This window comes from Symphalangus syndactylus, chromosome 3 (assembly GCF_028878055.3).
Source record: "Symphalangus syndactylus isolate Jambi chromosome 3, NHGRI_mSymSyn1-v2.1_pri, whole genome shotgun sequence".
Taxonomy (NCBI): Eukaryota; Metazoa; Chordata; class Mammalia; order Primates; family Hylobatidae; genus Symphalangus; species Symphalangus syndactylus.
Genome location: NC_072425.2, coordinates 70,489,663 through 70,513,703, shown reverse-complemented (window position 1 = coordinate 70,513,703; position 24,041 = coordinate 70,489,663). Strand labels below are relative to the sequence as shown.

The following is a 24,041-nucleotide window of genomic DNA, read 5'->3' as shown; positions in this document are numbered from 1 at the left end:
CCACTTTAGCTCTGCGATTGTAGAGGATTGTAGAGCCATCAGCCTTTCCAAGAGTTGACGTACCTAGAGACCAACTGGGAAGTTGCAGGAGGTAATAGTCATGGGTCTGCTAATTCAGTGAGAAACAAATGTGCAAAACTGAGAGGTATTTTCATTGTATGCTGCTCACCTTTTCTTACTGCCCTGAATTGTATTTTCCTTCTTACCTAATCATGCTTAGTGTAGTGTCCTACCTCAGTTTTCTAAGCATTAGCTTGTAACTTAGTAAACCCCAGGAACCCAAAAATAATCTTAGACCTAATATTTTCACAAAAATGTTCTTCTAGTTTGTAAGAAAAACTTTGAAGCTTCATTTTAAATGTCCATCCTATTAAACCTGTAGATATTTTTGGCTTTCCAGAAAAGTATAGAAAATTCTGATAATTACAAAGTGTGAAGTAAGACCTGAAGCAGAGGCTAATGAGAGAATACATTAATAGCATACATTTCTTCCTGGTGTATTTTATTTTTTCTGACCCTAAGAAGCTGCACCTATGAGTTGGAGGGGCCAAAGAGGGAAATTATTACTTAGATTTTGCTTTCATAAATGATTTTCTATAGATAAAATACTATGGAAAGCAACTTCCATGATACTTTATACTTATATCTTATGTCAGAAGAGTATATTTGAATCATTATTTGTTAGAAAAAATATATTAAGGAGGAAAAACTATAGTCCCTTTAGCTCTGTGCACCCATGACAATCTACTGCTTTTTCCAAAAATTATTTACAAACTTTATGAAAAGAAATGTTGTAATTATTTATATAATTTACATAAATTTTAACTTGCATATTAGTGTAGAGAAATAAATTCTGGAATACAACTGTCATATTTTATATTTTTCATACCCTTTGAGAACTTTGGGACTCACTGAATCAACGTGTAAAGTATGTGCACATATTCAGAGTAAGACTGAGTAGCTTTGCTATTCTAAGTGATTATGGATGCTTCTGGTTGATATAAATTTGCAATATGTACTAATCTGTTTTCATACTGCTAATAAAGACATACGTGAGACTGGGTAATTTATAAAGGAAAGAGGTTTAATGGACTCAGAGGCCTCATTATCATGGCAGAAGAGAAATGAGGAGCAAAGTCACATCTTACATGGCAGCAGGCAAGAGAGCTTGTGTAGGGGAACTCCCCTTTATAAAACCATCAGATCTCATGAGACTTATTCACTATCATGAAAACAGCATGGGAAAGACCAGCCTCTATGATTCAATTACTTCCACCAGGTCTCTCCCATGACACATGGGAATTATGGAAGCTACAATTCAAGATGAGATTTGGGTGGGGACACAGCCAAACCATATCGGCATCTATGGCATTTTCTTTTTCTTGGTATTACCCCTGACTGATTGTATGTGTGTGTGTGTTGATGTCCTGGTCTGAAGTAAATCTGGCAATAGGACATGAGATCAAGTTTATAATTATCCTAATTATTTTGAAATATTCATAAATAAATTATGGGGGGAAAATATTTTTGGAGCGGAAATGATTTTTAATATAAACTTATGTTTTCTAGGGTAATTTTCTCAGGTTTCTTTGCATAAAATGAGCTAATCACTAGAACCAAATCACCATCTGCAAAGTTTTACAATGTGCAAAATCCCAAGTACTATATTAGTTTCTATGGAATATCTTAAACATGCCCTGGGACCACTATCATAATAATATATATGCCAATTATAAGCAAATCTACCCAGCCAACACAGCAATTTTTCCTACACTTGTTAGCACTTTTTGTTACTTTGCATTATAATTATCTTTTTACATACCTGTCTTCTCCATTAGACTCAGAAGTCAGATGTAAAAAGGTTTAGCACATAACATGCACTCAATGGTTTCTTTGTTTAATGAATAAATAAAATATCAAATGAATGTATCATTTTATTTTTATTGAAATAAAACTTGTATTTATTTTCAAATTGTACTTATTTCATGTTGAAATGTAATTTGTATTTTTTCTCCAGCAACTCATGGAACGAAGGGAAACATAACCTATTTTCAGAGATGATAAGATTATTTGGCAAATCTTTGCCACAGATGTTTCACCCAATCCTTGACTTTTCACTCTTCCCCTAATTCATCTTTATTATTCATCTCGGCATCTGATCACACATTTGCCTTTTGCTCTAAAACTTACTCCACAATTCTAAAGTGGTTTTAGAGAGCCTTTTCTGGTTCATGTATTTCACAAGTAACAACTCAATGATTTACTTGTGAAATACATGAACTCAATGATTACACCTAAAAAAAATCCAAGACAAAAAATCTTTGTCCCATTTCAGCAAATTCTTCCTTGCTTCCTAGGTTTGTATGTATGCCATATAGAGTTTGGATTTAAATTTCAAAACTCACCATTTTTAGTTAAAATATTAATAGTCTTTAGTATCCATTTCTTCAGTAATTTTCCAATACCTCTTTCTAACATCATGAGGAAACCACTAAATTTTTATACAGAATAGTATAACTTTGCTGTCCTAAATGATATATCTGTAACTATGAACATAATCAATGTCTTTAGCACAGAGAAAATAAGACAAATGCATTTCTAAGGACCAGTTTATATACTGTTAATGTTACTTGTTAATATTATATAAATGTTAATTCTTCATAAATATTTTTCTACACTCTCAAGATTAGGAATTTGATGTATTTTCTTTCATAGAAATTTAGAAAAATGTAGATGATAAGCTTCAGTAACTATTTTCTTGATTATTAGTCATTATTTTAAGATGTATTAGAAACAGGAAATGCAAATAAATTATTTTTAATTATATTATCCAGCCTATCATAGATATTAAGCCTCGTATGAAATTTTCCTTGTACAATCACAAGTTTTCATTCTGACAGAAAGCTTTACAGTTCAAACCTGGTTTCAGTTTGTTAATCATCATTAATTGATTTTGAAAATAAATTATAATTTCTTTTAATTGAAATATTATTTTTATTCAATAGTTTAAAAAATCCAGATACTTGTACTGGTGAGATATAGGCACACCTATTTTAGTTTTTAAACAACTAAACAACACAATTACAATAGCAAGTTTGAACTACAGAAATTTTTTCTACAGATGAAGAAGAGCTGCATTCTCGTGTACCTCCCAGTGAAGATTTCAACCTGCGGAAGCAAATAATTATAACCCTCCCCAAACAAACACATATATCAATCACTTATTGGCAATGTAATTTATAAGTTGATTGGGATAATGTATGCCTATAAACACTAAAACAAAAATTGTTTGGGATGTGAACTTTTTATTTTGTAATTTAACTTTCTCTGCTGTTACTTGTTCCTCTATGAAATCCATATTGTAAACAATTTCAGAAAAATATATGCCAAGAAGATGACAAGAATGTTACAGCTCTCTCCTGCATGAGATTATTTAACCTAAACCACCTCAACTGTGAAAACTGGGGATGCAACTTTGAGAAAACATTTTGAATGTGACAGCAAAATTACTTTCTGATGTTTATACATTTTTCATAATGCTGTTCCCAGTAGAACTGATTTCTATATTTCTTACAGCAATAGTATGAAGAATCAGCCTTTTAAAGGGGTTGGGATTTGCTGACACTGCTGATAGAGTGCCTTGTTAGCTGAGAGACAATGATGTGGTTAAATGCAGCAAAGTAATAACTTTGAGAAATTAGGAGGTATCAAGAAAGGGAGTTGTACGGCCCTATGTGTCTGCATTTGTGTGAGAGAAAAAAGAGAGGAAAACAGTGAGATAGACAGAAATGAAATAAGACAGTCAGAGCAGAGGATTCAGACAATGTGCCACTGAGGTCAATAAATCTATACTTATTTTTTACATCCTGCAAGGTCATAGATGACGCTGACATTGGTCTCCTAGCAACCAACTCTACTAACCTACTTTTGTTCCGATCACTGGAGAATGGGTTTGGTACTTTGAGCTGTGTTTCTACATAAAAAAGAAGGAATCAAAGTGATGCTGGGTAACTACTGATGGGTAAAATTTTTAAAAAGGATGCACATATATAGAAACATAAACACTTCTGGTCTCTTTCTTTTCTAAGTTTACAAAGTTCAGAGTGGTCTTTCTACATATTTCTTAGAATTGAGAATAAATGTCCAATTATCACAAAATTTTTGCATTTTTAAATATCTAAAATACATGAGGTAGCACACGTGATACTTTAATACATCTAAATTCAAGATATAAAAAGTAAAATATGCATCAATTTAGCTAGTGACCAGGATCTAATGAGAAAAATAAATTAAGCAAAAGAAACTAAATTCTAATATAGCTGTTACTTTTAAGTTTTATTATGTAAACATAATTGTAAAAGCAAAGTTTTCTAAATATAATTATAAATTCCCAATATATCATGTTTTATCGTCGAGTTCAGAAGCAATATTCTCAGAATTAGTTTTCTGTGACTCTAAATTTTAAGAACTCTGTTAACTCCTAAGTTTTCATTTTTTTCTTTTTTTTAGTTTTATTTATATATAAATTTTTGGTTCTATTATTTCAGGTCTTCATGTCAATTTCTTATCTCTACAATTCTATTGTTATCTTCTCTTGAGGGTCTCCTTAGTCTTTATTCTCATAGAGCAGACAATGAAATTATTGTAACCCATTTTGCCCATATAATTCTTAAGAAGGTAAATAATAATGACACAGATTCATATTTCCTAGTGAGAGGTGATCCAGTACATGGTCTTAACTTCAGGAATCTCTTCTCCAAAGTCATAAAACCCTTGACTATTTGCACATCGGGGGACAGCTTAATTATGTGTGATTCATGTATGGCCTTATGTGTCTGCATTTGTGTGAGAGAAAAAAGAGAGGAAAACAGATTTTTTTGTAGTTACCATTTTAATTACACAAAACATCTTAGTGTTATAGCATTCTATTTTAACTGAATTACGAACAATTTAAATCGCATATAAAAACTCTACTTCTTTATAGTTCCACATCCCCAATTTATATTACTAAGGTCACTAATTACTTTTTTATATATTATATACTCATTAATATAGTTTAATTGTTTATAATTTTTCTTGTCATTTAAATTCCATGCACCAAATTATTATGGTATAATTTATTATATTTGTCTGCGTATTTGCCTTTATTGAAGAGCACTGTATGTTCATATTGCTTTGTGTTGCTACCTATCATCCTTTTCCTTCTATTTTAAAAGGTCCCTTTAGCATTTCTTGTATAGAAGATACAGTGGTGAAGAATATCCACAGTACATTTTTCATATTTATTAGTTATTTTTATTTCAACTTAATATTGTGTATTCGTTATTTTTAAAATATTTTTCATTTGCTCTTTACATAGGAAGTGTATTACATTTTGATGTATGATTTCTGCCTTTAGTATTGGAGTTGTATGATATGGATTCTAGACACCCCAGTTTTCTTTATGCCCTCTTACCTTCAACTCTTAAAAAGTCACTCAAGAGTATTTTCTACAGTATTTCATGGTACACCTTAAAACACAAGTCTCAGAACTGAATGAAATACCCCAAATTGTATACATTATCATCTCCTTGATCAATGCATTACCAATCCACAATCGCCATTATTTCCTTTAGAAATAACCAAACACCATTATAGTAAACAAATATGTGATTGATTTTCCCAGAATTTCACTAATCAGTCACCCCCAATTATATAACACATTAGTGCAAAAATTGAGCAAATATTTTGGGCCTTCAGGGAAATTGTATTATCCCTTATCTTAAACTGATTTTTTTCACATCTTGGATTATAGTTTCAACTTTTTTAGATACGTTTTTAACCTTGATTTAGTCATAGAATCAGTATCTCCTAGTTTTTTCTTTGGTCATGTGAAAATGCTATGTCTGCCATTAAATACTCTTTCAAAAGATTTATAAGCTCTATTAAGATGAACTTTAGTTTCAAGATGGTGTACTGAACACATCTATTAGCCGTCCCTGATTTCCAAAACCTAAGTAACATTTCCAAAATAATATTATTTAGGAAAAAAATCTATATAAATATGTTTAAATAAGGAAGGATATTATTGTTAAGAAAACAATTAAACAAAAGAGGCAAACTGATGGATATCAGGAACTAGTGTTCTTACATTAATGCAACTGCTTCCTGAGTAGAGTGGGAAAGTAAACTACAAACTCATTATTTGGGAAAATAATTTAAAATTGTAATAACTCAGGTGCAATATATACAAAGCGTTTTTTGTTTTGTTTTGTTTTGTTTTTTTGAGACGGAGTTTCACTCTTGTTGCCCAGGCTGAAGTGCAATGGCACGATCTCAGCCCACCGCAACCTCTGCCTCCTGGGTTCCAGTGATTCTCCTGCCTCAGCCTCCTAAATAGCTGGGATTACAGGCATGCACCACCACGCCCAGCTAATTTTGTATTTTTAGTAGAGGCGGGGTTTCTCCATGTTGGCCAGGCTGGTCTCAAACTCTCGACCTCAGTTGATCCACCCACCTTGGCCTTCTAAAGTGCTGGAATTACAGGCGTGAGCCACCACACCAGGCCCTTTTTTTTTTTTTTGACAGAGTCTCGCTCAGTCGGCAGGCTAGAGTGCAGTGGCGTGATCTCGGCTTACTGCAATCTCCTCCTCCCAGGTTCAAGTGATTCCCCTGCCTCAGCCACCGGAGTAGCTGGGACTACAGGCGTGCACCACCACGCCCAGGTAACTTTTTGTATTTTAGTGGAGACGGGGTTTCACCATGTAGGCCAGGATGGTCTGGATCTCCTGACCTCGTGATCTGCTGGTCTTGGCCTCCCAAAGTGCTGGGATTACAGGTGTGAGCCACCATGCCCGGCCTAATATATACAGAGTATTACATCAAAATGTAATACACTTCCTATGTAAAGAGCAAATGAAAAATATTTTAAAAATTAACATTCCACTAGAAGACAGGCAAAAGACATGAATACACAATATTAAATTGAAATAAAAATAACTAATAAATATGAAAAATGTACTGTGGATATTCTTCGCCACTGTATCTTCTATACAAGAAATGCTAAAGGGACTTTTTAAATTAGAAGGAAAAGGATGGTAGGTAGCAACACAAAGCAATATGAACATACAGTGCTCTTCAATAAAGGCAAATATGCAGACAAATATAATAAATTATACCATAATAATTTGGTGCATAGAATTTAAATGACAAGAACAATTATAAACAATTAAACTATATTAATGAGTATATAATATATAAAAAAGTAATTAGTGACCTTAGTAATATAAATTAGGGATGTGGAACTATAAAGTAGTAGAGTTTTTATATGTGATTAAAATTAAGTTTGTAATTCAGTTAAAATAGAATGCTATAACACTAAGATGTTTTGTGTAATTAAAATGGTAACTACAAAAAATCTGTAGAATGTACTCAAAAAGGAATGAGAAGAGAATTAAAGTACATCATGTTAAAAATCAATAAAATGAGAAGGAAGTCAATGAGAAGAAATGAAGAGCAAAAAATATATAATCCATTAGAAAATAATATTCAAAATGGCAATAAAACCTGTACTTTTTATCAGTAATTACTTTAAATATAGATGGATTGAATTCCCAAATTAAAAGTCATAGATTGTCTGAATGGATTAAAAAGGGGAATCCACACCTGAGGTGAGGAGTTTAAGACCAGCCTGGGCAACATGGTGAAACCCTGTCTCTACTAAAAATACAAAAATTAACCAGGCGTGGTGGCACATGCCTGTAATTCCAGCTACTTGGGAGGCTGAGGCAGGAGAATCACTTGAACCTGGGAGGTGGAGGTCATGGTGAGCCAAGGTCTTGCCACTGCACTCCAGCCTGGACAACAAGAGTGAAACTTCGTCCCCAAAAATAAAGAAAGGAGGAGGGATCCATATCTAGATTGTCTACAAGAGCCTCATGATAGATCTAAGGACACACACAGGTGGAAAGCAAAAGACTGAAAATGGCATTTCTTGCAAGTGGTAAAAAAAAAAGAGAGAGAGAGAGACAGACAGCGGGATGGCTATACTCATATAATCCCAGTACTTTGGGAGGCCGAGATGGGCAGATCACCTGAGGTCAGGAGTTCGAGACCAGCCTGGCCAATTTTTAGTACCCTGTCTGTACTAAAAATTAGCCAGGCATGGTGGTATGCTCCTGTAATCTCAGCTACTTGAGAGGCTGAGGCAGGAGAATCACTTTAACCCGGGAGGTGGAGGTTGCAGTGAGCCGTGATCGTACCACTGCACTCCAGCCTGGGCAAGAGAGTGAGACTCTGCCTGAAAAAACAAAAAATGTACTTAATGAAAACCCATTATAAGCACCAAATAAGAGCAATTAATTAATGATAAAATGATCAATTCATTAATAAGATGTAAAAATTACAAATCTTTATTCTCCAATACTTAGAGCTCCTAAAGACAAGAAGTAAACTTTGACAGAATGGAAGTGAGGAACAGACAACACAGTAATAGTAGGAGACTTCAAAACTCCTCTTTTAATAATGAACAAGTAGATAGAAAATCATTACGGCAATAGACAACTTGAACAACACTCTACACCACTTGGACCTAACAGACATATAGAGAATACTTCACTCAACAACAGCAGAATATACATTACTCTGGAGTGTACAAGGAATGTTCTTCAGGATAAAACACACATTAGGACACATAAGTCAACAAATTCAAGAAGATTCAAGTCATACAGATAGTCTTTTTAATCACAATGAAGTGAAACCAGAAATCAATAGCACATAGAAAATTGGAAAATCCACAAATATGTGAAATTAAATGACACATCTTTAAACAATGAATGGTCATAAGAAAAATGAGAATGTATCTGGGGATAAACATAAATAAAAATAAAACATACCAAAATTTATGGCACAGCAATGGTGGTGCTAAGAAAGAAGCTTATAGCTGTAACTACACATATTAAAAAAGAAGAAAGACCTCAAATCAACAGTCTAACTTTACATTTCAAGAAATCAGATAAAAGAATCACAAATTAAACCCAAAGCTAGCAGAAAGAAGGAAATAATAAAAATTAGAGCAGAGATAAATAAGACAGAGACCATAAAAACCATAGAAAAAAATCAAACTAAGAAATGGTTTTCTTGAAACGATTAACAAATTGACAAACCCTTATCTAGATTAACCAATAAATAAGAGGCTACTCAAATAACTAAAATCAGCAATAAATAAGAAGATATTATAAACAACACCATAGAAAATAAAAAAGCATTACAGAAGAATACTATGAACAATTGTAGGTCAAACGATTGCATAGTCTAGAAGAAATGGATACATTACTATAAATACAAAACCTACCAATACTGAATCATAACAAAGAAGAAAATCTGAACAGATCAAATACAAGTAAGAAGATTTAATTGGTAATCAAAAACCTCCAAAGAAAATGGTAGGACTAGATGTATTTTACCAAGCATTTAAAGAATTAACTCCCATCTTCCTGAAACTTTTCTGAAATATTGAAGAGAAGGGAACATTTCTAGGAAACGTCTATGAAGCCAGCATCATCCTGATGCCAAAACCAGGCAAAGACACTCCAAGGTAGCTACAGAACAATATCTCTGAAAAGTATTAATGCAAAAATTCTCAACATAATACTAGAAAACCAAATTCGACATTAAAAGGATCATACACCATGAACAGGAGGAATTTAATCCTGAAATGCAAGGATGGCTTAACATAACAAAATCAATTAATATGATGGATCATATTAACATAATGAGGGCTAAAAACCACCTCAATTAATGCAAATAAAGCATTTGACAAGATGCAACATTATTTTATGGTTAAGGAAAACACTCAGCAAATTAGGAATAGAAGGAAAATAACTCAATATAGTAAAGACCATTTATAAAAATACCCACAGCTGACATTATACTTAATGGTGAAAGGCTGAAGGCTTTTTCTTTAAGATTAGGAACAAGACTAGGATACCCAGTCTTGCCACTTTTATTTTTTTTTTTCTTTTTTTTTTTTTTTTTTTTACTTTTTTTTTTTTTTTTTATTATACTTTAGGGTTTTAGGGTACATGTGCACAATGTGCAGGTTTGTTACATATGTATCCATGTGCCATGTTGATTTCCTGCACCCATTAACTCGTCATTTAGCATTAGGTGTATCTCCTAATGCTGTCCCTCCCCCCTCCCCCCACCCCACAACAGTCCCCAGAGCGTGATGTTCCCCTTCCTGTGTCCATGAGTTCTCATTGTTCAATTCCCACCTATGAGTGATACCATTTGACCCAGCCATCCCATTACTGGGTATATACCCAAAGGACTATAAATCATGCTGCTATAAAGACACATGCACACGTATGTTTATTGCGGCACTATTCACAATAGCAAAGAGTTGGAACCAACCCAAATGTCCAACAACGATAGACTGGATTAAGAAAATGTGGCACATATACACCATGGAATACTATGCAGCCATAAAAAATGATGAGTTTGTGTCCTTTGTAGGGACATGGATGAAACTGGAAAACATCATTCTCAGTAAACTATCGCAAGGACAAAAGCCACTTTTATTTAACATAGTATTGGAAGTGCTAGCAAGAACAATTAGGCAACAGAGAGAAAATAAATTAAAAGTTATCCAGTTTGGAAAGAAAGAAGTAAAATTACCTCTCTTTATAGATGACATGATCTCATATGTAGAAAACCCTAACAATTCTGCACACACAGACAAAAATTGTTAGCATCAATAAACTAATTTAGCAAAGTTGCATGATTCAAAATTGATTTAAAAAATCAGTAGCATTTTTATACACAATGAAACAATAAAAATTCTGAAAGTTAAGAAAACTTTCATTTGCAGTAGCATCAAATAAAATATTTAGGAATAAACCTAACCAAGATGTGAAAGACTTTTATACTGAAAACTACAAAACATTGCTAAATAAATTAAAACACAAATAAATGAAAAGATACCTCATGTTCATGGATTGAAAGTGTTAATATTATTAATATGTACATACTACCCAAAGTGATCTACAAATTCAACAAAGTCCCTATCAAAATCCCAATGGTATTTTTTGCAGACATAGAAAAATTCATCTTAAGATTCACATGGAATCTCAAAAGATGCCAAACAGCCAAAACAATCCAGGGAAAGATATGAAAAAAGCTGTAGAATCACCTTTCTAATTTCAAAACATATCACAAAGCTGTGGTAACTAAAACACAGTGGTTCCTGTGTAAAGACAGACTAACAGGTCAATGTAATAAAAGACAATCCGAAGATAAACCTTTAAGTCTATGGCCAAATGATCATATAAAAAAGTGCCAAGACCACTCCCTCAATGTAGAAAGGACAGTCTCTTCAACAAAGAGTTCTGGGAAATCTTGAGACCTATATGCAAAAGAATAAAGTTCGACCAGTACCATATATCATATATAAAAATTAACTAAAAAGAAAGACCTAAACATAATACCTAAAACTATAATACTTCTAGAAGAAAATATAGGGGAAATGCTTTATGGCATTGAACTAGACAATGATTTCTTGGATGTCATACCAGAAAAAAATACTGTGTGATATCACTTATGTGAGATATCTAAATTAGTCAAGTTCATAGAAACAGAAGCAGAATAGTGGTTACCAGGGGCTGGAGGCAAGGGTAAAGGATAATTGTTTTTTAATGGGTACAGGGTTTCATATGTGCAAGATGAAACATTTCTGGAGATCTCTTTCACAGCAATGTAAATATGTTTAACACTGAAAAACTGTACACTTAAAAATGGATAAAAAGGTAAAAAAAAGAGATGAAATCTACATTTGATATTGTTACTCTGAAGCCCATATTTAAGATAAAGCAAAGTGAGACATGATTGTGTTGACGTCTTTGAAGACTGCATTTAAAGCTTTCAATTTTGACTTTATGTTTTCAGTCCTCTATCAACAAACATCTTTACCCTGACACTGTCATCGCCCCTTATTTTTCAGTACAATTCATCCTCCAGCTTTCCATCCTCTTCTCCTCTTAATGAAGAAAGAATTGTTAATCCATTCATCTGCAACTTATTTGTATTACATACTAACCTACCTTCCATGTGTACTTTAAGCCTTGTTTCTCTGATAAAGATAATTTATTTCCTCTTAAATTAATAAATCGCATGTCTTAGGGAACCTATAGAAAATGCTTACTCATTGATGATAACTTTCATCTTCCACCTAAAAATCACAGTTCTGATTTTTTTCCTTTTTTTAATTGTACTGTAAGTTTTAGGGTACATGTGCACAGCGTGCAGGTTTGTTACATATGTATACATGTGCCATGTTGGTGTGCTGCACCCATTAACTCATCATTTAACATTAGGTGTACCTGGTTTTCTATAAGCAAAACCATTTGATACATAGTAGCTCATTGCTTTGATACTTGTTTAAAAAATAAATACCTTGCAGTTGTGATATATTTTTGCCCTCCTCTAGTTTAAACTTTTCTTTATTTGTTTTTATTTATTCAAATGTATGTGTTGAATGACAGCCATTGGCCTTAAAAGCACCCAGGTTTCAGAGGTTAACACTCATTCTCAAGCTCTCTTCTTGCTCTTTCTCTTTGCATCCTCACTGGTCATGACTTGAGTATTTCTAGCATCTGCCCAAAACTGAACATAGTAATTATTCTGCTATTACCATGGGGAGTCTATATTCTCATTAAACAGAGTTTCTAGGCTATGACCAATATTGATTTACTTACAGATTATAATAAGAGGCAAAAACTAATGTTCAAATATTCTGTAGGAAAATATGCGCTTGTTTTCACCTGAGGGGTTTGAACTAGAGACATGGAAGAGACCAACTGAAGGAAGACCACACAGATGGTCAGTGGAAATGATAGAGCAGAGAAATGGAAGTATGGATATAAAAATTTAAAAGTTAGTGCAAAGTAATAGCAATGTTGGCAGGCAAAGTCAGAATCTCCGACTTGTTTTTTTTGTTGTTGTTGTTTTGTTTTGCTTTTTTTTGAGATGGAGTCTCACTCTGTTGCCAAGCTAAAGTGCAGTGGCACACTCTCTGATCACTGCAACCCCAACCTCCTGGGTTCAAGATTCTCCCACCTCAGCCTCCAGAGTAGCTTGGATTACAGGTGCCTGCCACCATGCCTGACTAATTTTTGTATTTTTAGTAGAGATGGGGTTTTGCCATGTTGGCCAGGCTGGTCTTGAACTCCTGACCTCAGGTAATCCACCTGCCTGGGCCTCCCACAGTGCTGGGATTACAGGAATGAGCTACTGTGCCCAGCCTAGAATCTCTGACTTCTAACGTAATGTCAGTATGGGTCTGTGATGGTGACAATGGTGCTGTTTCTGCTGCTGCTGAGGACAATCATAATGATGATGATAAAAGAGTCAATAATATTAAAAGAAACATTCCATGGTAATATCAGCTTGTGTCTATAGACCTGATCAGTGGAGAAATAAAAACAAATGAGTCATGTAAAGGTCATTATAATAATATAGTCATTAATATTTCAGCTTTATAGTTGGTCAGATGGATTTGCATTCTATTCCATCCCTTACTAGTTGTATAAATTTAGCAAATTACTTAATTTTGCTAAACCAAATTTTTTTCACCTATAAAACAGATATATATTAAACAGACATTGATGAAAGAAACGGAAGATTAACTATGGACACAGGAAGGGGAACATCACGCTCCGGGGACTGTTGTGGGGTGGGGGGAGGGGGGAGGGACAGCATTAGGAGATACACCTAATGCTAAATGACGAATTAATGGGTGCAGGAAATCAACATGGCACATGGATACATATGTAACAAACCTGCACATTGTGCACATGTACCCTAAAACCCTAAAGTATAATAAAAAAAAAAAAACTAAAAAAAAAAAAAGGGGAAAAATATACTATATTCATGGATTAAAATAATTAATATTGTTAAAATGTCCATAGTGCCCAAAGCAATCTATAGATTTCAATGCAAATTCTATCAAAATTACATGAAATGTTTAAAATTACATGAAGTTTATTTTTAAATCCTAAAATTTGTGTGGAACCACGGAAGTCCTTGAATAGTCAAAGAAATCTTGAACAAAAAGAAAAAAGCATTGGATGTATCATACTACCTGATTTCAAAATTCATTGCAAAGCTATGGTAATCAAAACAACAAGCTACTGGCATAAAAACAGACACTTGTACCAATGGGATGGAATAGAAACCTCAGAAATAAACCTACATATTTATGGCCAATTAATTTTTCAAAAAGTTGCCAAAAACACACAACGGGGAAATGAGAGGTTCTATAATAAAAAGTGTTGGGAAAACTGGATATCCACTTGTAGTAGAACAAAATTGAACCCTTATCTCACATCATATGGAAAAATGAACTCAAAATGGATTAAAAACTTAAATTTGATACCTGAAATTGTAAGCGTACTAGAAGAAAACATAAGGGGAAACTCCATTACATTGGTTTGGTCAATGATTTTTCTGTATAAACAAAAAAAGATGAATGTGATTGTATCAAATTTAAAACTTTTTGCACAGCAAAGGAAACAATGAACAGAGTGAACAGACAATCAACAGATTGGGAGAAAATATTTGCAAACCACACATATGATAAGGGGCTAGTATCTAAAATATATTTTAAAAAATTGGCAACTTAATAGAAGGAAACAACCCAATTTTAAAAATGGGCAAAGGACCTGACTACATATTTCTTAAAAAAAGACAAACAGCCAGTAGATATATGAAAAAATGCTCAACATTAATTAAGGAAATGCAAATTAAAACCACAATGAAATATCATCTCACACTTGTTAAAATTGGTATTTCAGAAAGATAAAATATAACAAACGTTGGGGAGGATGTGGAGAAAAGGGAACCCTTACACACTGTTGGTGGCAATTTAAATTAGTCATTATGAAAAACAGTATGTAAGGTCCTCAAAAAGTAAAAATAGAATTACCACGATCCAGCAATTCCACTTCTGGGTATAAAAGGAGACTAATTTTTCTCTCTATCCATTCAAGAACAAGGTTGAGAAATCTCTTAATTATCCAAAAAAAAAAAAAAAAAAAAGGGCGGGGGGTGGGCATTGCAGGCCAAGCATGGGGGAATTGTGATGGTTCCTGCCTGTAAATCCCAGCACTTTGCAAGGCTAAGGTGGGAGGATGGCTTGAGCCCAGGAGTAAGGCTGGGCTTAATGGAATTAAAATCAGTATGTCAAGGAAATATCTGCACTGCCCTGTTTACTGTAGTAATATTAACAATAGCCAAGACAGGAAAGCAATGTGAGTGTTCATCAGTAGACAAATGGATAAAGAAAATATTGGGTGTGTGTTGCATATATGGAATGCAATGGTACACTATTCAGCTTTTAAAAAGGAGGAAATCATACCATCTGTGACAACATGGATGAATCTGAAGAACACTGTGCTAAGTGAAATAAGCCAGGCACAGAAAGATCAATACTATATGATCTCACTTATATGTAGAATCTAAAAAAAGTCAAATTCATAGGAGCAGAGAGTACAGTGGTGATTTTCAGGGGCTGTAGGGTTTGGAGGAGGAAAAAGATGTTGATAAAAAGGCACGAAGTTTTAATCAGACAGGAGAAATAGGTTTTAGTGATATATTACATAGCATCGTTACTATAAATAGTAATCATATATTGAATATATCAATACTGCTACAAGATTAGATTTAAATGTTCACATCTTTAAAAAATAAGTAGGTGATGTCATGAATGTTAATTAGCTTGATTTACTCTTTCCACAATGTATACATATAACAAAGCATCATATTGTAATCCACAAATATATATAATTATTATGTTTCTATTAAAAATAAAATAATACATAAACAGATGTTATAAATTTACCTAGCTGACAGTGTTATGAGACTTACACAGAAGATATTTGGAGCAGATTAAATGTTTAATAAGAATTAGTTATTGTTGTTAACTAATAAATCACAAACAAATGCTTGACCATTTAGGGTGTTTACTTAATGTTCTGTTGTTATATTCTATTATAAATATAAAAGAATGAGATGAAACATGTGAAGTTGCTTTGTAAAATATAATTGTGCCCCAACATTTTTGTGTGTGTGTGACAGAGTATTGCTCTGTCATCCAGACTGGAGTGTAGTGGCGTGATCACAGCTGACTGCTGCCTCAATGTCCCAGGCTCCAGTGATCCTCCCACCTCAGCCCAGTGAGTGATCCCAGATCTCTCATGCTTAAGAGACCTTCTACCTTAGCCTTCTGAGTAGTTGGGACTACAGGTGCAGGTGCATGCCACCACTCTCTGCTATCTTTTTATTTTTGAAAAATGTGGTTTCACCATGTTGCCAAGGCTGATCTTGAATTCTTGGACTCAAGCAATCCTACTTTGGCTTCTCAAAGTTCTGGGCTTTACAGGCGTGCACCACCAGGCCCCACAGCCTGTAATGCCATTTTTTATTGCACTTTCTATTGGCTAATTAAGAGATTTCCCAACCTGGTCCTTGAATGGATGGAGAGAAAAATTAGCCTCCTTTGCAACTACCGAAGAGTTCGTGAGCTTACAAGATGCTATGGAAATCTACTTATGGCTTCTGAAAAAGTTTTTTCTTTTTTCTACCTCTCCCCCAATATAACACAAAAATAAAGTTCTTTCTGCCTTTCTCTCCCTTGCTCTCTGTAGTGTGACAATATAACATTTGAAGCTGCTCCAAACAACTTTGACTGTAAGAAAAAGGCCAAAAGAATACAAGAGGCTCTGACCAAGGACTCTGACTTCACTAAGCCACTGAAACACTCCTGGGACTACCTACCTCCTGCCTTTTCATTATGGGAGGAAATCCTATTGGTTAGGTCACTGTGAGTATTAATGGCCACTATTAATGGCAACCAAAACCCTTCCTAACAGATATAACATTTTAATTATGAATATAATTGCCTTCATAGCTTACAATTTATATAGGTGTTCTTGGAAATTAATTATGCATTGTTTTAACATTGTAATTATTATTACTCTGGATTATTCTCTACTGGTTCCGGCAGTAAAACATGTCACCTCTGAGAAAATGGGAAGAGATCAGATGATATTAGAAAGAGAATTATTTAGTAACCATACAGATTTAAAATGTAAACCCAATCTGCTATTGATTGGTTCTGTGATAGTCTGCCATATTACCTAAGCTTCATTTTCCCAGTAACAATGTAGGCAACATAATATATATCTTACAGGGTAGTAGCTAGAATTAAATGAGATAATTATAAAGCTGTTTGACAAAGTACATAGGACAAAGTAAACGCCCTAGAAGTTCATTGCTTTCTGGACTGATAATGGCCCTTAGGAACTCATGTAGCAGTGTCCACCCCTTTGCTGTCTGGAAATATAGCTAGTTGGTGAATTATTTGCTCTCTTACCTTATGTATATCTGGTAGCAAGAGACGTAAATGTGACATTATCATCATTTACAACGTGTGGCTGAAATTCTAGTAGTTTTACTGTATAGGGTTTTACTATCATCATTTACAACATGTGGCTGAAATTCTAGTAGTTTTACTGTATAATATTGATTTTGAATAAAATGATTGGCAGGTATTAATGTTTTTTATATGAGCTATATTAGACTTTCTCATATTCTATAAAATGATTATAATAATACCCACCTTAGGTAAAGATTAAATTAGAGGAGGTAAATAGAATATTCCTCATGGTACTTTGAACCCTTATTATTGTTAATTTTACTATAGTTAGTCATGCATCTATATCATCTACCTGAATAGACTATAATGCAGTGTTTCCCAACCTCAGTGATACTGATGTTTTGGACTAGATAAATTCTTGTTGGAGAAGGGGGGTGTCCTGCACTTTCTAATATGTAGTAATATCCCATGTTATGCCCACTAGATGCCATTAGCACTTCCATTCCCAGTTGTAACAACCAAAAAAATCTCTAGACATTGCCAAATGTACCCTTGAGGATGAAATTGTTCCCCTAGATGAGAACCACTGCTGGTGAGAAACACAATACCTTGCATAGATACTTAGTGTCTATGAGGATTATAGGAAAAAAAAATTTAGTTGAATTGATTTGAATATGTGTACCGATAAGCAATTACATCTATATTAGTGATTCCATTAACACTATTTTCTTTTTTGGCACCTTTAGCAAGTTCTTATTGATTCATAGATCTCAGAATTGAATAATGAAGTTTTGAACATAAAAATATAATTAGACATTAAAATGATAAGCACATACAGGAATGTTTAATTGACATTGAAAGCTGAAGATGTAATTTTTTTTTTTTTGAGACGGAGTCTTGCTCTTTCTCCCAGGCCAGAGAAGATGTAATATTTAAGTAGCGTAACTAAAATAGAATAGAACTATCTTAGAAATGATTGTATACTATTCTATAATATGGAGTAAGCAGCTATAGGACAATTTTATGTAAGCTCTATATCTAGTATCTGATTTTGGGGTAGCCGAAAATTTTAAATATCCTTGTAAGTGGGAACACCCACTGCATAATTTGAAAAATTTTAATTTAGCCTTTATTTAGCCTGAAAGCAAAAATAGAAGATCTCTGATAAAAGAGTGTGCAGTTTTACTGAATTGATGTAGATCCATGTCAGAAGTCACATGTGAACATTCTAAAATGAGATGGCTATTGAACATACCTCTAAATGAGACAAATGTGCAATTGATTTAAGCATAGTTTAATTGCTGCATCTAGAAAATATCTTTTTATATTCTCATATAAAGAAGTTATTCTTTTTCTTTCTGATGTGCTATTTTTATCTGTATAGGGTTTAAAACACGTCCTTTAAAATTGCAGAGGAAGAAAAGGTTTGGAGGTGATAAGGGAATAAATAAGTTTATTCCCTGGATTATGGTGATGGTTTCATAGGCATATGCATATGTCCAAACTCATCAACTTGTATACATCAAATATGTGCAGTTTACTGTATATCCACCTTATCTTAATAAAACTGTTTAAATAATAATAAAATAACATTACAAAGGGAAAAATCTACTTTGGTAACTTTTTCAAATAAACACATTTATCTTTCTCTGGCCTGGCCAGACACATTACACATTTAGATGATCTCCTATTTGTAAATAAATATATATTTGTATGGAGCGTGTGTGTTTGCTTGTGTGTGTGTGTGTGTGTGTGTGTGTGTGTGTGTGTGTTCCCTTTTATGTCCAATCGGTAATTTAGCCTCTTTGAGTCAGTAATTCCATTTTATGACTTAAGAACTAAAAATCTCGTTAAAATAAAAAACTTCTCTTCTAAAAGATATAAACTTCCATATGTGTGGTAAGGAACACAGTGTTCTGCACCAAAAAATAAATTAAGTTAATCTTTTTTTTTCTCTAATGTGGGAAAAGTTGACAAACATAAAAAAAGAGTTTTTTGAGGAATTAGACATATTGGGAATAGAAAGCTTGGGCAAATCAACTAATGACAGATTTTTTAACCAAATGTTTGAAGTCCTATAGAAGAAAAACAAAAGTAACAGGGTGCTCTTGAAAACCTATTCTTGTACAGTGATGTGTTGCTTAAACATGGGTTTGTCCTAAGAAATGCATTATTAGGCAATTTCCTCATGACGCAAATATCGCAGAGTGTACTTACACAAACCTAGATGGTATAGCCAATGACAAACCTAGGCTATATGGGACAGCCTATTTCCCCTAAGCATCAGACCTGTATAGTATGTTGCTGTACTGAATACTGTAGGCAATTTTAACACAATGGTAAGTATCTGTGTATCTAAATGTATCTAAGTATAAAAAGGTACAGTAAAAATACACTGTTAAAGATTAAAATAATGCTCCACCTGTGCAGGGCAGGAACCATGAATGGAGCTTCAGGACTGGAAGTTACTTGGGGTGAGTCACTGAATGAGTGGGGAGTGAATGTAAAGGCCTAGGACATTACTGTACGGTATTGTAGACATTATAAACACTATGTGCTTAGGCTACGCTAAATTTATAAAACATATTTTAACTTTAATAATAAATTAACTTTAGTTTGCTGAATGACCGCCTTCATATATGCAGTCCATCACTGACCGAAATGCCACTATGTGGTACCTGACTGTAATTCCTAATTTAGCTAAAGGAAGAAGAAAATGAAACAACATTTAATGAATGTCTAACATGAATGAATTATGCAGTGTAAACCTTCCTGCAACCTAGTTGTTGATAAACTTTTTGATTCTACAACTAAGGAAACCATAATTTCAATTTCAGATAATTTGAGCAAGGTCATAAACTATCCTATTTATACCATAGCATGGCAGTTAAGAATCCTCTGTAAAGACCTCAACGTAGCTCTTTTGGGATGGTGGAAGATTTTCTAAAATGTATTCATAAACTTTTATTTTAGTTGTGGATTTGTTGCTAGATAAATGTGTAGCATTTTTCATCATAATAATAATGTTCAGAACTCTGAGAATTTGCCTAATTAAGTTGTTCAATAATGTATTAATTTATTAATTAAATAAAAATCACAAAAATACTGGTTAGGTAAGCCCTCTTTGACTCTAATTTGCTTATGAATCACTGAAGATGGTGTATTACTATTAACTTTGGGACCAAATAATAGTTGTTTTTGTAAGCAAAATGTCTGATAATTTACAGTGTGTTTTCACTTATACCTGCTCATTTACATCTTATTTACGTATAACACCTATAAGAGTAAATCAAACATACTTGTTAATGTAATGATTGATAATATGTCATAATTCCAAAAAGTATTTAGAGGGACTTATAAAAATATATATGATATAACATGGAGACCAGGATTATTTCAAGCATAAAGTCAAGGGAATAATAAAGAAACTATATACTAATAACAGGTAAATTTAATAACTGAAATCCATATCAGAAAGCACAAAACACCTAGTAAAAATTAGGCACAAATTTTAGAAAAAATTTTTTTTAAATAAAGAGGAGGTAAACACAATTAATATATGATTAAGAGAATATAAGAGAAAATAGCAAACCAATTATTCAAGATAAATTCATTAGTTTTGAAAACAAAAAAGAAAAAAATATTCTCCATACCTTCTCAAATAGGAGATCAAGTAAAGAAGTAAACAACAATCTCAAAAGATACAATTCATTAGATCCAAATTGGGTTTCTTAGAGCTATTTCTCATAATGCTCCTCCATGTAAGAAGATTCTGTATCCCTAGTGTATATTTTAGAGGAATCAAGTGCTATAGATGGCAAAAGTCAACTTTAATGTTGTCAATATTTAAATTTGGCTAAAGCTAGACAGACAGTAAGTGGCAATATACAGAAATCAAACTTTATTTTTTAACCCAATTACAAAATATTTCTATATATGCTACCCTGTCTCTGTTTAGAATGAATATATTATCAATGATAGTGCAATAGCATTTATATCACTCACTCGCATATGCTGAGCACCCACTGAGTGCTGTACCCTGGAGATACGGAGAATATTTTACCCATTACTAAGGATCTCATCATCAGTGAGGCAAAACAAACACAGTGGTATAAAAAATGAATCTGGCTGGGCATGGTGGCTCACACCTGTAATCCCAGCACTTTGGGAAGCCGAGGCGGGCAGATCACGAGGTCAGGAGATTGAGACCATCCTGGCTAACACAGTGAAACCCTGTCTCTACTAAAAATACAAAAAAATTAGCCGGGTGTGGTGGTGGGCGCCTGTAGTCCCAGCTGCTCAGGAGGCTGAGGCAGGAGAATGGCGTGAACCCGAGAGGTGGAGCTTGCAGTGAGCCGAGACGGTGCCACTGCACTCCAGCCTGGGTGACACAGTAAGACTCCATCTCAAAAAAAAAAAAAAAAATCTGAGTGTATGAAGGAAGAGGGAAGACTATCATTTATTTTTCTTATAGAGGGAAACAGATAAGCCTTCACAAAAATGAAAATATTTGGGTAGAATTTTGAAGGTTGAAAAGAATATATCTAATTTTCAACAGAAGGGCCTCATAGACAGAGGAAACATTAAGAAAAGCAATTGTTGAAAAAATATACCATATTTGTGGAGTCTAAAATGTTCTGAGGCGATCCAGATTCAGGTTATATAGAAAAGTGAAAGTAAATGATGTTGAACAGATAGACTGGACACAGTTGATGAAAGAAATTGAATGTCATGCGGAAGAGCTTGAATTTTATTCTGCAAGAAATGAAAGGCAATATAGATTTTAATTAGTGATTGCAATCATATGCAAGATATCATCTACTGATGAAAGACCAGTTAAAAATTAAAAAAAAAAATAGATGATATTTTGAGCTTTTGCAACTTGTACATGACTTGTACAACTTGTACATAACTGGTTATGTTTGCAAGTCTATTAAAAACTGTGATCCACAAAAAATAGACTCCCAAATTGATCATACTCTTGGTAACATTGCTGTTGTTACCACACCTCCCAAACCAACAAACAAATAAGAATACCCCAGTCGTCATATGTGGAGTGAGGGGATATGGTTAGCCAGAAATACAGATATTTGTGAATTTAAGTCAAAATAGGAATATCAGGGACAAAAATTCAAATGCGTCTCCAGGTGTTAGAGCTTCATTGTTGGAAGCCAGTTTCTAATCAAGTAGAAGCCAGAGGGGCAGTAAATATGACCGGATCAGCAAGCAGATAATGAGGGAGCTATGAGCTACTTTGGCCCAGACTTGCGACACATTGACCTTTAAATGGTCAAAAGAGAATTCAATAATTTGAAGGACTGAAATGACCTGGGGATAGTCACCATATCCCAGGGGCAAAAGCAGTCTAATTCCCTTTTCAAAATTTCCCCGAGTTAGGCCACAAAACTGCTGCTGATTAAAATCATGCATAAACACACACACAAACACACGCACATACACAGCATCACCAACATGAGGAGAAGGCAACTAGCAGAAGTCAAAATAGACTAACAGGATACTGTTCAAACCTCTAAAGATTTTCCAACATTGTTATTATCAGATACAGAAAACATAAATGTATGAAATGTTAAAATAATGAAAGAAACATAAAGATGGTGAGAATATTAACGATCAAAATATTTTAAAAACTTGAAAACATGCATTTTTATAATTACAAATATAATTGTTGAAATAAAAAAAAAATCCCAGTTGGTTAGTTAAGGAGAGAATTAGTGACCTGGCAGATAAAGCCAAACAATTTAACAAGAAAGAAGTAAAAACATTGAAAAAAAAATTGGTAAGTTAAAAGAAATGGAACATAAAATAAGGCTTATTACCCACTTTTTGGAATACATAAATAACTTATGGGTCCAAGAAGAAATACAGAGAAGTTTAAAATATTTTAAACTGAATGAACATAAAAACATGACACAAATTTTTTGAATGCAGATAAAGCAACGCTTAGAAATTTACGATATTAAATCTTCACATCAGATAAGAAAGGTCTCAAATAAATTATGTAAGCTTTCATCTCAAGAATCTGTAAATAAGAGCAAATTAAACACAATTAAAGTAGAACAAAGGAAATAATAAAGGCAAACAGAAGTCAAGGAAATTATAAGGCCAAAAAACAATAAAGTGGATTAAACCAAAAGCTATTTCTCTGAAAGAATCAATATAATTGATTAATCTCAAAACAGACTAACAAAAAAAGAAAATTCAAATTACTAATACCAAGAATTAAAAAGGAGAAAATAATTTTGAATTCTATAGACTTTCCAAAGACTAAATGGAGCATATAAAGAAAATATATGCCTAGTAATTCAAAACGTACATGAAATAAATTATTTTTTAAAAAAATACAAACTACCAAACTCACTCAACATAAAATAGAAAACCTGAATAGTACTATAGGTGTTAAAGAAATTGCATTTAAAGTTGCTGGGTTTGAGTTTCCTGTATTTCTACATATTTTGGAATAAAGCGCTATTTACACTCTTTTCTGCATAATTTCTGAAGGATGTTTGCACAGCAAATAGCTTTGAAAGATAGAGACAGAGACTGTATCTCTCTCCAGACCACTATAAGAATTTGTTTTTAAACTCAGAATTTTTCTCCTGTATTCTCAGAA

The 24,041-nt window shown here is 33.4% G+C and overlaps 1 long non-coding RNA gene across 1 annotated transcript in view; it reads left to right on the top strand.

Moving 5' to 3' along the window:
- The first annotated feature begins 3,924 nt into the window (after window positions 1-3,924).
- The window catches only part of LOC129479317 (uncharacterized), a 54,948-nt gene continuing 34,831 nt past the window's right edge, over window positions 3,925-24,041 (top strand). Inside the window, exons 1-2 of the long non-coding RNA XR_008656641.2 lie at window positions 3,925-4,007; window positions 16,680-16,855. This is a non-coding gene — a long non-coding RNA (uncharacterized lncRNA). The remainder of the gene's footprint in view (window positions 4,008-16,679; window positions 16,856-24,041) is intronic.